Here is a 13,638-nt window from a genome sequence, read left to right as displayed (position 1 = left end):
AATAAATAAATAGATAAAACCACAAGAGCTTAATTTTAAGGAAAAAGGAGGTCTAACCAAGATTTTAAAATTAGGTCTAATCCAAATTTCCTATTTAATTTAGTATCCCTATATAAATTACTATCAACTTCATTTTTCACGTTTGTCCTAACTTACAAGTGCGGTACTCATCGGGATTTATTTTTTTTGCAGGTTATCACCTATCCTATAAATCGAATACTGGACATGTGAATTTTTTAGTGGCTTTTTTAGTTCTTTGATATCAGACAGCTATCTGATATTTCCAATTGATTTATCTTCTCAATATACTGGGCACCATTAATAACTTCCTTTGCTATTGTTAAGGAATGAACCAATGTCCCCAACCGTGCAAACTATATCAAAAAAGAATGCTTTTGCACAAACTTGTGCAAACTTCATAGCATCGACCAAGAATGCTTTTGCACAAACAATTCCACCACCAACTAAAAAAGATCTCGAAACCACAAATAGAATAAAAATACGAACAATTCCTCAATTTTGAGCAAGAGACTGTATTAGTTCAGTTAATGGCGTGTTGAAATAATCAACCGGTCAGTCCTTCATAGCGATGAAGAATGGAGGCCCAACTGTGCAAACTAGATTATCCAGAAGAATTCGAGGAGAAACTGTGTCGTACGATGTGGGGTTCATACAAAGTGCCTTAATCTTGGAGGCCAAACCCTAGGCTGAGGCCATGAACAATTTAGAGAACGAAAGTACAGCTCCAAGAATGTATGTGTATAGCGACGTGAAAGCAGAAGCTCTCACTTGATGAAAGGAAAAAACCTTAGTTTTGGGGGGGTTTAACTCTAGGAGAGAAAAAAACCCACATTAGAGAGCTTGGCTTGACGCAGGTGTACCTGGTTAGGCAAAGCTTTTGACCCATGAGGGGTTTGAAGCAACGAAGAAGGAAGTTCCGTGCGTAACCGAAGAAGAAGCCATGGCCATTTTTGTGTTTCTCTCTCTACCTCTTTTTCTCTCACTACCTGCCCGCCCTAAGAATAAGGCTATTGCTGCATTTCTCTCTAACTGCATTTTTTTATCAACGGACAGCTGTTTTTCACTTAAAAGAAAAAACTGTCTCGGACAAATGTGTTTTTATTTTGAAATTTATCCAATATGATTTGTATGTAAATTTTTTAAAATTTATTTTTGAAGTAAATTTTAAAATTTAATTTTTAAAGACATATAATCCGAAAAATAAAAAAATAAATAAATTTAAAAATAATGTTTCTAGTAAAAAAATATTTGAACCATGGTTTCCATTCTTTTTAGAGGGAACACTTACTTACATGCTATACCTTTAAACTTTCTGGACCGTACATGTAGAAATGCGGTCCAGCCCGCATGAAACAATTTTCCAAAAGGAAAACCGTAACTAATAAGCCCTAGCGAGCCCACTCCCTCTGTGCAGCTCCAAACTTCATTCCTCTGCTTGGACCGCAAGTGGTGACCTCTCGCTCTCAAAAGTCTATCTTCCAACATGAAAAAGGTATCTCAAAACTCGATCTCTATATTTTTCTCTCTATCATCTCTCTCTGTTCATATTTTTTATCTTTTTGCAAAACCAATCCCTAATTTTTCTATTAAATGTAACCCCTGAACTTTTCACCTTATTTTTTCCTAGTTTCTTCATCCATTCATTCAGTAAACCTCTAATTTTACTTGATAAAATCCTAATCATCCACAGTTTTTCATTCCATGCTTGTTGTAATTTATTCTCTCTCCATTTTAATCATCCACAGTTTTTCATTTTTTAATGTTTTTCATCATTTTACTTAATAACAATAGTCAATACAGTCTGCAAACTTATATTTGCTTATGGAATACATGGAAAAGTATGTTCTTAGCTTTAATGTTCAAAAGGAAGACCCATTTATAGCCTTTCCTCTCTCAGGGTTTCTATCTCTCTCTCTCTTACTGTCTCTTTCTTTATCTCTCTAGTTTCCTTATTACTTAACCTAAGTTTTCTCTACAGCTTCAGAAAACCTTGTAAGCATTGGCCGATTGCGACTAAGAAATTACATGGTAAGTTCATTACAATTCTAAACGAAAGAGATTCAAAAATTATTTGCTGTCTTCGTCCTGAGCGTATCAACACCATTTTTTATTGCAAACCTTTGTAACGCACTGCATAACTGTGGGGTGTACCATGCGGGGTATGGGTTGGGGCTGCTGAAACTTAAGGTCAGGGTCTTTGAGTTTGTAGCCTTATCTTCTGTTCTTGTCTTGGAGTGTTGCTAAGACGCGAAGAGTACAATTGCCTTGCTTTTGAGAAGAGAAATAGAAAGAGATAAAGATTTTCGTAGAAGCAGAAGGGAGTGCTTCTTCGGTAAAGTATCAATGCTGACTGCGGTGTAAGTTGAGCAGGCCTACTTCTAATGGGCGGAAGAAGTCAAAGAGTGGTGATAAGCATGAACATTTGAAATATCTGCTAGCTACAGTTGTTCATGAGATCCTTACCAGGGCTTTGTCCGCCATTGGGGAGGTGGTGGAGGCTCGGGTCTGAAGAGGCCTTAAAGAGGGGTAATAGAACAAGGTGGTAAGGCTACAAAAATTGAGTGGTGAATAAAAAGGAGATGGGGTTTTGGGGGGAAAAGGGAAGTGTAGCAGAAAAAGAGATGGAGTTGCAAGAGAGCTTACCACAAGCTCTACTTACTGGCTGCGAGTCTGGGTTTGAGGAGCCTAGAGAGGGAGTTATTTGTGGGGATGTGGAAGAGAGTAGAGAAGTAGCTCCTATTTGCCCAAAAAATAATATCCCTTTTTTTCGTTTTTTTTTTTTTTTTTTCTGGGGGGCTGTGCTGTAGATGAAGCAGATGTTTAGGGGGAAAATGAGATAGCTGGAAAATGGGATCGAGAAAGAAATAGTCAAGAGGTTGAGGAGGGGAGGGGAGGGGAGGGGAGGGGAGGGGAGGTGAGGTGAGATGGGAGAGGTGCAAGGTCAAGAAGGACATACGTTTGAGAAGCCGAAGAGGACCTGCCAACGTTTGCTGTGAAGGTTTGCTGAGATGGCGAACATAAAACAAGAAGTGTAGTAAAGGGTACAGAGAAGAGAGTTTTTGGGCAATCTGTGCCTATATGAATGTAAACGATCATTCCTTCTTTTTTCCCAACCTGTTTTTCTTTTTCTTTTTTCCTTTTGAAAATGATTCCAAAAACATGACCACCACCTCTGAAACTCTCATTGTGGGCTTGGTCATAGACATTAAGTTCACCATTAGAATCCCTACCCAAAACCATAGAAGATCGTAACAAAGCTCTTCTTTTACAGCAATGGATTCTGTTCTACCATGGTTTTGGATTTTTCAAGGCATTCATGTTGAAGAAATTGAAAGCCCAGATCTCAAAGGTATTTATTTCGGACTTATAATTAAATTTTGTTCATGTTATTGAAAATTTCTTGGATTTTTCCCATTTGAAATCTTCCATTTTCTCAAGCATTTTATGATACTATTTTCATTTAGAAATTACTGAATTGAAATGCATTTTACTTTTGCTTTCCTTTGGAACCAACTTTTTTCTAAGTTTTTTTATCTTTTGTTTCTCCCTAGTGCTTCTATTTTTCACACCTTTTTCTTTAATGAGATGATGTTCAATTTTCATGTTTGAAATCCATTAATCTACATTGTTTTCCTGTCCCTCTATTTCATTGAAACTTTTTAGTTCTTTATTTTTTAAGCTTTGGTATCTAAGGCTCATCATTATTATGGGAGCACACGCGATTTGAAGGAGGGAGAAAAGCTCTTCTTAAAAGAGTTTGACAATTACCTAGCTTCTAGTACCAAAGATTCAAACTCTCCGGAAATTTCTGATGATCACAAGCGCATCTCTGATCCTGGAGAGTGATTTGAAAATGTTCAACTCAAATGCAAGAGGTAATTTTGTTTTTTTTTTGTTTTTATTAAAACTTAATATTTATTGTTCTACAATTATTTTTATTAAGGTTATTGCAAGTTCATTTTGGTGAATCTTAGATTTTAATTCCTTATTGTACATTTTTTTTCCGAAGATATCGTTGACCTTAGGAATCGAGCTTGGGTCAAGACGGTAGAGGCTGAGATTTCATAGCCTAACGTCTCAAGTTCCATTTTTATGTAACCTTGTCAAAAAAAAAAAAAAAAAATATCGTCGACCTTGGAAACAATTTACTATTCATTTTGTGAAGAATCCATATTATTTGATGAATGTTGGAGAAATATTTGTAGATGCTCTTTTTAATGTGGTGAGATGGTAGTTCCCTTTTCCAGTCTGGGAAATCTATGCCGATTCATGGAACATTGTTATTTGAATTGCCCATTGTGGATTCTTATGCTTATATTTGACTCGTCAGAGTATACATCATTTTCATGAAAACATGTTGAGATGTTATTAGTATTTATTCATTACGATGAATTGAAGCATGGGTAGCACTTTATTAATTGAGATAGTTGTGCATGAAGCTCACATTCACTGATTGTTTTTTGACATGAAATCATCATCACATGTATTCATGGTTCTTGAGGACTTTTCTAATGGAAAAGTCAGCATGTATTTCCACCACTTATCACAACAGTGAGCAGTGGGGAGACGAACCATTTTTTTCCTGCGAAGTGCTTCGTTCTGTAAGTGGAAGAATAGTTCATCTCCATAGTCCATTAGATGGACAGTGGAAATGAACTAATACCATACACATTTAATGCATATTGTGTATAGCATACTTTTCCTTGCATTTTTTGCCAGTCCTATTTGTTTGAGTACTTGCAGATCCGTTACAGTTCTTGTCATTCTCGAGGAAAATGCTTAAGGTAAACTTTAGCGGGTCATTTAGAATCTTGAAACAGGTGGGAACATCAATTAATTTTGAAAAACCTGGTGCATAATTGTTGAAACGTGACCTACCACAATTTATCCACGAAAGAGAGCTTGTCTTCTGAAATCTATCTGGGCCAGGTAATTAAGTGTTGGTTACTTCCCATTCAAGCCTTAGTATTGAAAGAGCCCTTTGGTTCGCCAAGGAAATTGGCTTATCTTGTTACTTATGTAGAATACAGCTTTGTTCTTTGTGTATCTTCTGAAGGGTCCTATTCTTAATGGCCCTCATCCATCTTGCTCATCACTGCGGATTGTCAATGCTTCTGGATTAGATGAATACCAAAATTCTAGTTATGGAGTAGAAATAAAACAAGCCATCATAAAATATAGGATCTATTTAATACCTAATTAAAGATTCATTTAGGGTTTCAAAGCTCGAGTCATGTAATAAAAGAACTTTATATATTTATAAAATTTCTTAAATTTACCATTAGTTTTATATATAAGTTCGAGCAAGTTAGCCTCGCCTATAGGGCAAAACTGAGTAACACTGTGTACTAGTAAATCAATCTAATATTTAAGTAAATCAATTATTCAGTCCAATATTTATCCTAAATAAAATGGGTGCGGTTTGTATAGAGCCGAGGCTCTAAACGATCAAATTAGAGCCTACCTTTAAATAGTGTCAAGAGATGTGGTTTGAATATTGAAAATCTTTGTGATAGCTTTAGAATATATTTTTATCTCTAATTATAAAATTTAAAGCTTTAAAAAAAGTGTAGATCGAGCAAATCTATAAAAACTTGAAAATCTTGAAAATTGATGGTCCAAAAATGCATTATAAGATGCACTATTTCCAAAACTTGAAATTATTTTTTTCTCATGTCCATGCATCTTGATGATCAACATGAGGATATTTGGGCATCAAAACAACCAAATTTTTGAGGTAGGCTCTGATTTGATTGTTTGGAGGCTCAGCTCTATATAAACTTTTCCCAAAAAAAATGTTCAGTTCAAAGACAAATAACTATTACCAATACAAACACATAATATTCAATGCATTAATCTAAATAAATTTAATTAATAGATATTAAAATAAAGCAAGAGTGAGAAATATTCAACTCACATAACATTGATATTTAATCATAGACAAATCCCAGATAATCCTAGTTGCCACAGATGGAATCCGTTCGAGAGGGTTAGAGAGAGAGAAAGAGAGAGTGAGAAGATGAGATCTGGAGTAGGAGAGAGATGCTCGTGGGAACACTCAAAAGAGATGAGAGGGATGCTCGTGGTAGAGAGAAAGAGGTTCTTTTGCACCATATTTAGCATGAAAATTACCGGATGCTTAATATCCAAGAAATCCATTTCAGATTTTCAATATCCAAAAAAAGGTCCTTTTTCGGATGTTGAGATACCAAAAATTGTGGAAGCAGCTAATTTGCGCGAATAACAAATTCGGATATTGAATATTTCAAAAGGGTAATTTCATTATTTTTTTGAAATCCAGAGCAAATATTGTAGTAACAGGCAAAAATTGTACCAAAGGTTATACCCATCTATTGTTGCAGCTGTTGCTGCTATACCATATTGAGAATAGAAATGCCCCGAGCAATAAGAGAAAAATTATGAATTTCCAAAGCCTTGACATTATTATCAACAAGCTTTCAATGCATAGTATGGTTTTTTAACTTAATTATATTTATTTGATGTCATTCTTATGTATTTTTCTATTTTTCTCTTGGATTATTATCATTTTGGAATTCATGTTATGTTCCTTTCGGTATTAATGTCTTGTTGGAGGTGTTTTACAGTTATATTTTACAATTTGTTAATGCTGCTATATTTTTTAACGTCCTTTTCTTTCCATTTCTTCCTTCTTCTTTTTTTTTTTTTCTCGACCTTTGTTGTTGCAGTATGTGCTTTCCATGGAGATGTCCAATGTTTTATATTTTTAATTGTTTGAGAATACTAATCATTGGCATGGGGGGACGTCACGTTGCTCATTGCTTTGCCTTGCAGGGCAAATGGAGCATGTTCTAGCACCAGTATAGAATGGAGGCTGATTTTTGTAGATGATATAGGAATTCTGAAACCTTCATATGGAGCAGTGTGCATGTGTTTCCTATGTTTTTGTTTGAGGTGTTTGGTTTCTTTGATGTATAGTTAAGAGTTATGAATGCTTATGTGACCACTTAAGTTCCTAGGGTTTTTGGGTACTTTGTTATTCTAATATCTCTCACTGGTGTAATAGTTGATGTTGATGAGAGGCCTCTGTGTTTCTCTCTTCAAACATGCTTTCAAACGCTTTTGTATAGCACAGCAGGGGAGAGGATTTTAGTAACAATATATCCATGGACTTCATGTGCAAACACACACACAGGAGTAAAACAAGAGAAACAAAAATAGAATTTATTCTTTTATTTTTATTTTTACTTTTTTTAACAATAAATGGGGCTATTGTGCCATGTTAACAATATCTTATTGACAAAGCAGCTTTATATACATGAAAACGAAATCACTGTTACATTCTTCTAAAGAGCTAAAAATCCTATTCTCTAGAATTTCATGGAGTATCATTTTTCATGCTTTCTGAGTAAAGAAAAGAAAAAAGAACTTACATATATCTACATAAAGAGAACCAGTTAAGAAATATGAGAATCAACCATCTTATGCATAAATAGAGTTCTGAATTTATTTATTTATTTTTGAGTAATTCAGTGGGGAAGACGTGCCCCTACACGTTTTTTCAAATAGTTTAGGGTTTTTTTTTTTTTTTTTTAATGTGTTAGTGGGTTGGTGTCAGGGGAATAGAACCACGACGTGGTGGCTAGGGTATGGAGTTGCTACCACCATAATCCCAGCCCCTTTCCCAAGTTCTGAATTTTTTTGGAAACCAAGTGTTTTCAGTTGACTTGTTTTTTGTTTCAGTTGGTTTGAAAATTTCCTCATGATTAGTGGACAAGAAAACAAAACACAAAGACAGGATTTGGATGGTGGGTTTTTTGGTAAATTATGACAAGAACCCATGGAAAGTGCAGCACTCGATTTTACTCAGCTACTATTCAAGATTATTGATTCTGGCATGGACCAAGGTGAAGGCTGATCTGTAGTTGTGGGTAATAAATAACAGAAGTGTATAATCAACAAGAAGAGAGGAGCTTTTTCAGGATGCGATGTTCAACCCCAAAACCTGCTAAGAACCAAGAAAATCATCCATATTCGCCTAAGAGAGAAAATATTTGAGCCCACCATTCCTATAGAGAGAGAATTTCGGAAGTTGGTTTCTCTGAGATCAATTCAGAGTTCTAATTACCCATTTTTCAAGCAATTGGATTCGTCTGGAGCTGTGTTCTAATCTTTCAGGGCAGGAATTTCTACCTGGTAATGGAGGAGGGATTTAATAATGGCGGTTTAGAAAGAGAAAAAGGAGGGGAATTCCTGAAATAATTTACATGAAAAGGACAAGGTGGTGGTGCAAAATAATTACTTTGAGGTGGGAATGTCTTTTACTTTATAGGTGTAAGCAATGGTTTAAAAACCGGATCGGTGACCCGGATCGGGCTTTTAAAAAACCGATCCGGATCGGCGAATCGGCGATCCGGATCGGAATCGGGTGAATCGGTCAGAATAAAGCTTCAAAAAAATCCGAAAAAATTATTAAAATTCATTATAAATATTGGTTTTTAGGAATTCAATAAAAAATGAGGGTACTCCATTAAGAATTTTCATGTTTTTGAATGAATATGCAAATATTGATATGTTCTTTCCCTGCATGAACCGCCGTTCAGCATTTAATTTACAGTATTTCGTGCTCATCCCTACACTGTTGCTGTTGGGACTCGATATGTGAATAATATGCTTGGGATAGGGTGGCCTCGGAATCATCATCTCTCTCGTTTTCTCTTTGAATAATATGGATTAAAAAAAAAAAAAAACAAATTTTCAAAAAAATCTATCATGGATTTAAAAAAAAATCACAAATTTTCAAAAAATTCTATCATGGATTACAAAAAAAAATTCGATCATGGATTAAACAAAAAAAATCACAAATTTTCAAAAAATTCAATCATGGATTACATAAAATTCGATCATGGATTACATAAAATTCGATCATGGATTACAAAAAAAAACAAACAAAAAAAACAAAAAATTCAATCGTGGATTACAAAAAAAGAAAAAAATAGTTCGATCATGATTACAAAAAATTCAATCATGGATTACAAAAAACTCTATCATGGGTTACAAAAAAAGCAAAAAACAAAAAATTCAATCATGGATTAAAAAAAAACAAACAAACATTTCAATCATGGATTACAAAAAAAAAACAAACATTTCGATCATATATTACAAAACATTCGATCATGGATTACAAAAAATTCTATCATGGGTTACAAAAAAAAAAAAAAAAACAAAAAAATCGATCATGGATTACAAGAAAAGAAAACAAACATTTCGATCATGGATTACAAAAAATTCTATTATGGGTTACAAAAAACCAAAAAATTCGATCATGGATTACAAAAAAAATCTATCATGGATTACCCAAAAAAAAAAAAAAAAAAAAAAAAAAAAAAAAAAAAAAAAAAAAAATCCGTACGGAATCGCCGATTCACTGTTCGGACTCGCCGATTCCGTACAGTGAATCGGCGATTCACTGTACAGAATCGTCCGGTTCTCTCTAGAACCGGACGATTTCTGATTTTCGAGGCGATCCGGTTCCTTTTTCACTATTTCCGAGTCGAACCGGGCGAGTCCGGTTCGACTCGGCGTTTTTTAAAACGCTGGGTGTAAGCAATTGCAAATTGCATGATTGTTGAGCTCCTTTCCAATGTGCAGTTGTGCACATCATCCATTGCACCTCTCTCTCTCTCTCTCTCTCTCTCTGCTTCTTCCCCGTTGGTTTTTTGCTTATGCATTAGAATACCAATCATCTTATACTTTGATGTTTGTTCTTTCAAGCAACTCCCACTTCAACTTACAGAAGAACCAAGCAAGAGAGAGTGGAGAGAGTAAAATAGCGAAAAATATTAAATATACATATATTTTGGTAGATGAGTTTGAACTTGTGATTCAAAACCCACTGTAATTGGTGGGAACCTAACCCGTTTCTCAGTAAGAACTGAAAATCGGGCTGGTTCCCACATAATCGTTCCTTCAAGAAATGACGTATGATATAGAATAAATGAACAGGAAAAGAGCTTAGACTTAATTGATTAACCCTTGACGATTTGCAACACTACATCCTATGCTCAATTTTTACAGAGTGTAGGGCCCTCTTCCTTGACTCACCCAAAAAAAAGAAAAAAAAATTAATACTCAAATGGAATAATGAGTGTGCCATACATGTTTTATGACTGTAATGGTGTGACGGTATACCTTTTGGTCGTAAAGCTTAAATTTTTTTGTTAATATTTAATTGTATTTTTAAATTTGGGAAGTTTATCAAACTACACTTTTTTCCTTTTTTCTTACTATTCCAAGTTGAATGATGTGTATTTTGGTAGGAATTTTGAAATCAAAACAAAACATATAGGTAAAATATTAAATAGTTAATATCTTTAGTGCATTTTAATAAGTTTCCCATTTCACTTTCACCCAATAGTTTCAATATTTATCACACAATTAAAAAAAAACAGATAAAGACATGGTTTTTATGAGTCCATGTAGAAATGAGTCACATTTTAAAAATCTATTTTTGGATATGGAATTTGGATTTAATTTTTAAGGACATGTAATCTCATGGAGAACATGAATATGAAAAAATAAATAAAATTTGAAAATTATAAATAATAACTTTATTTAAAAAACATTTGGACCGTTAGTTTCAATTGTTTTTAGATGGACCACCTATTTGCATCTATTTTTAAGATGGATGTTTTATACCTTGGGACTGAATGCAGCCGAGGCCGCATGAAAGAAACTTCCAATAGATAAATGTGATTACATTTCTCTAAGTTTTAGAAATTTGCGAAGCTCTTTTAAATGGTAATATTACTTCACAACATTAGGCCACCCAATTTTTGCAACAAAGATGAAATTTGTACTTTCGTTATATTGCTGTATATAAATTTGAGATGTGATAGAAAGATAACAAAGATGGTTATCTTTTTCTTGAGCAATAATCTTTATCTCCCAAATCTAGGTACCTTGTACTAAATTGGTATATTCTATTTCTATCTATTGGAAATTATGTTGGTACGAGAATAGGATTCTATTTTTGTTAAACGACAAAAGTCATACCTTTATAAGATCATTCACTTTTGGTTTAAGACACATTCACTTTTAGCTATTGAATGTAAAACCCAACAAACGCTATTGAATATAAAACCCAACAAATTGAATTGTGTGGCATTTGATAAATTTTTTTCTAGACTTTATGCCTAGCCTTCTTATAACAAAAAGGTCTTATTGCATGCATTTCTAACTTAATATATGTAGATTTTATGTAAATTAGACGCCTTTATATGTCCGTATATTATTTTTACCTGAAATAGTTCATGCTCCTAATGGAGCATAATGTCTATTTACTCCTTTAGGCAAAACTCAATCCATGATTATTTTTAAGACCCTAACTTTTGGAGCCATAACCTCTTCAACTCATATGATACACATTAATATATATATATATCTATATATATATATATATATATATATATATATATATTCAAATTGCATTCTCTATGGGATTGAAAAGAATAATGCCTCAAGATTGAACCGAAACCTTTCGATTTTTTAAGGGTGAGATCTAAGTGTTGAAAAACTCAAAGTTGAAATTTCATCTTTTGAATACAATCATCTATGATTTTTAAGTGCTTAAGATAAAAAAAGCCTTCCCAATTTAGTCTTCCACCCTAGTGAGTAAGTGTACAATATATACTCCTGGGGGAGCTGGTACATGGACTCTTATTTTTTATAGTCTTTTACATCTGTATGCATAGTGGGATCTCGGAAGGAAAGCCAGTGTTTCTTGCAGGCCCCACTTCTCCCTCTTTCTCTAAAACAACAATAAGTGTCTTGACTATGAAAATGGATATCCCTGAAATATATTTTTTAAGAATAATTTTTTGATGTTAGGACTTGGGACCTCATTTGCAATGTTAGCTGGCATCCTTTTAGGAAAAAGTACAGCATATATTGAATACTGCAAAAGCACCTTGCTTTGGGTATTGTCACAATTAAATAAAATAGATAAAAGTGATTATAAGGTATCTTTTAACTATAAGTTTTTGTACAAATTATATTTATTGAAATGGTGCTTCCACATTTCTCAATTATGCACACCTAAAAAAGGAAAAAGAAACACAAAATAAAAGATCAAAATACTTTTGAATTGTTCAAGGATATATTTTGGTCAATTATTTGTTTAATTAATTTTTATATTTGTTTATTGAAATGGGGCTTCCACGTTTCTCAATTATGCACACCTAAAAAAATAAAAAAGAAGTACAAAATAAACTATCAAAATAGCTTTTAAATGTTCAAAGATATCTTTTGTTCAATTATTTGTTTAATTAATTTTTATATTTGTTTAGGTGTGTAATAACGTATCACCTTCAAATTTTCTTAACAAACCAATCCGTTTAATAAAATTAAAAAATTAAAAGATCGCATTGTGTCATCCAATGATTTAGAAAATGCCTGGTCAGCACGGAATCGAACAAGAACCGGTCACCCTGTGCCCATTCTGTTACTATATAATAAATTATTATAAGAGACCTTGATATTGCTACAGTAAAATGGCATTTTTCTACAATGAAAACGTCATTTTGCTACTGCGAAAACAGCTATTCACCAATCTGGACTGGTTTTTGGTCAGTTCACTATTTTTGCACGTGTTTTTTCACCGGTTCGCTATTGTTTCTCGACAGTAAAACAACGATCTAGACCACCGATTCACCAATCTATATTGATTTTTGCGATGCCCAATCCTGATCAACAATCCATTTTTTAAATCACTGACATCATCTGATTTTCTCCCTTCTAATGTGATAGGTGTTTATATGCCATGCGAGTGTCCACGGCTCTATACCAACCCATTTATTAGACGGGCTACAGTGAATCATTGAAAGTGTGAGAGTTCTTCAAATGGGATATTTTGTTTCTTTTTATTTGAATATCTCAATGATGTCAAAAGATTTTATGCTTCTGCGGATTATACTGTCTATTTATTCTTTCAGCTAAACTTCAATACTTAACTAATTTTAAGATCTTAAAATTTGGGGATGTAGCCTCTTCAATCCATAAGCTAACCTAAAAAATAAATTTTCAAATTGCTCTCAACGCATTTGAAAAAAAATAATGGCTCAAGATTGAAAAGAGACCGTCCAATTTTCAAAGTGAGCCTTGCGCAAGGGAGTAGGTGTACATTATATCCTCCCATGGGAGCAAACTATACACACTCATCAATGATATTAGTAATTTTCAGGGACAAATTAAAGTAAAATTTTAACCACAAAAAAAATGTGGGATAAAATATCTACAAGCACATATACTATGCTCTCTCAAAAGCATAATTTACTTCTAGTCCCTCGATCAGAAGACTTACTTGGGAGACTTTTGTTTTCAATATGAAATTTTAGGAACCACTTAAAAATTACTAGATAATTATAAAAATTACTAGATGATTATTTAATAACAAACAAAAAAAAATTGAAATTTGAGTTTTCTAACACTTAGATCTCGATGTATAAGAATTAAATGGACTCTATTCAACGTCAAGATATTGCTTTTTTTAGTGCATAGATGTTACAATTAGAAAAATAAAAAAATATAGTAAAATTAATCTATGGGTTGAAGAGGTCATATCTCTAAAATTTGAGGTCT

At 33.5% G+C, this 13,638-nt stretch overlaps 1 long non-coding RNA gene across 1 annotated transcript; it reads left to right on the top strand.

Moving 5' to 3' along the window:
• The first annotated feature begins 1,431 nt into the window (after positions 1-1,431).
• On the top strand, positions 1,432-7,184 carry LOC18430321 (uncharacterized). The gene is made up of 5 exons (XR_966537.3): positions 1,432-1,513; positions 2,000-2,049; positions 3,293-3,370; positions 3,701-3,896; positions 6,835-7,184. It is a non-coding gene; the product is annotated as an uncharacterized LOC18430321 (long non-coding RNA).
• The last annotated feature ends 6,454 nt before the right edge of the window (positions 7,185-13,638 follow it).

The sequence above is a fragment of the Amborella trichopoda genome, chromosome 2 (assembly GCF_054954075.1).
Source record: "Amborella trichopoda isolate Santa Cruz 75 chromosome 2, AtrichopodaSantaCruz75HAP2 v2.0, whole genome shotgun sequence".
Taxonomy (NCBI): domain Eukaryota; kingdom Viridiplantae; phylum Streptophyta; class Magnoliopsida; order Amborellales; family Amborellaceae; genus Amborella; species Amborella trichopoda.
Note: the sequence above shows the minus strand (reverse complement) of the source record. Positions and strands in the feature narration are given on the sequence as shown.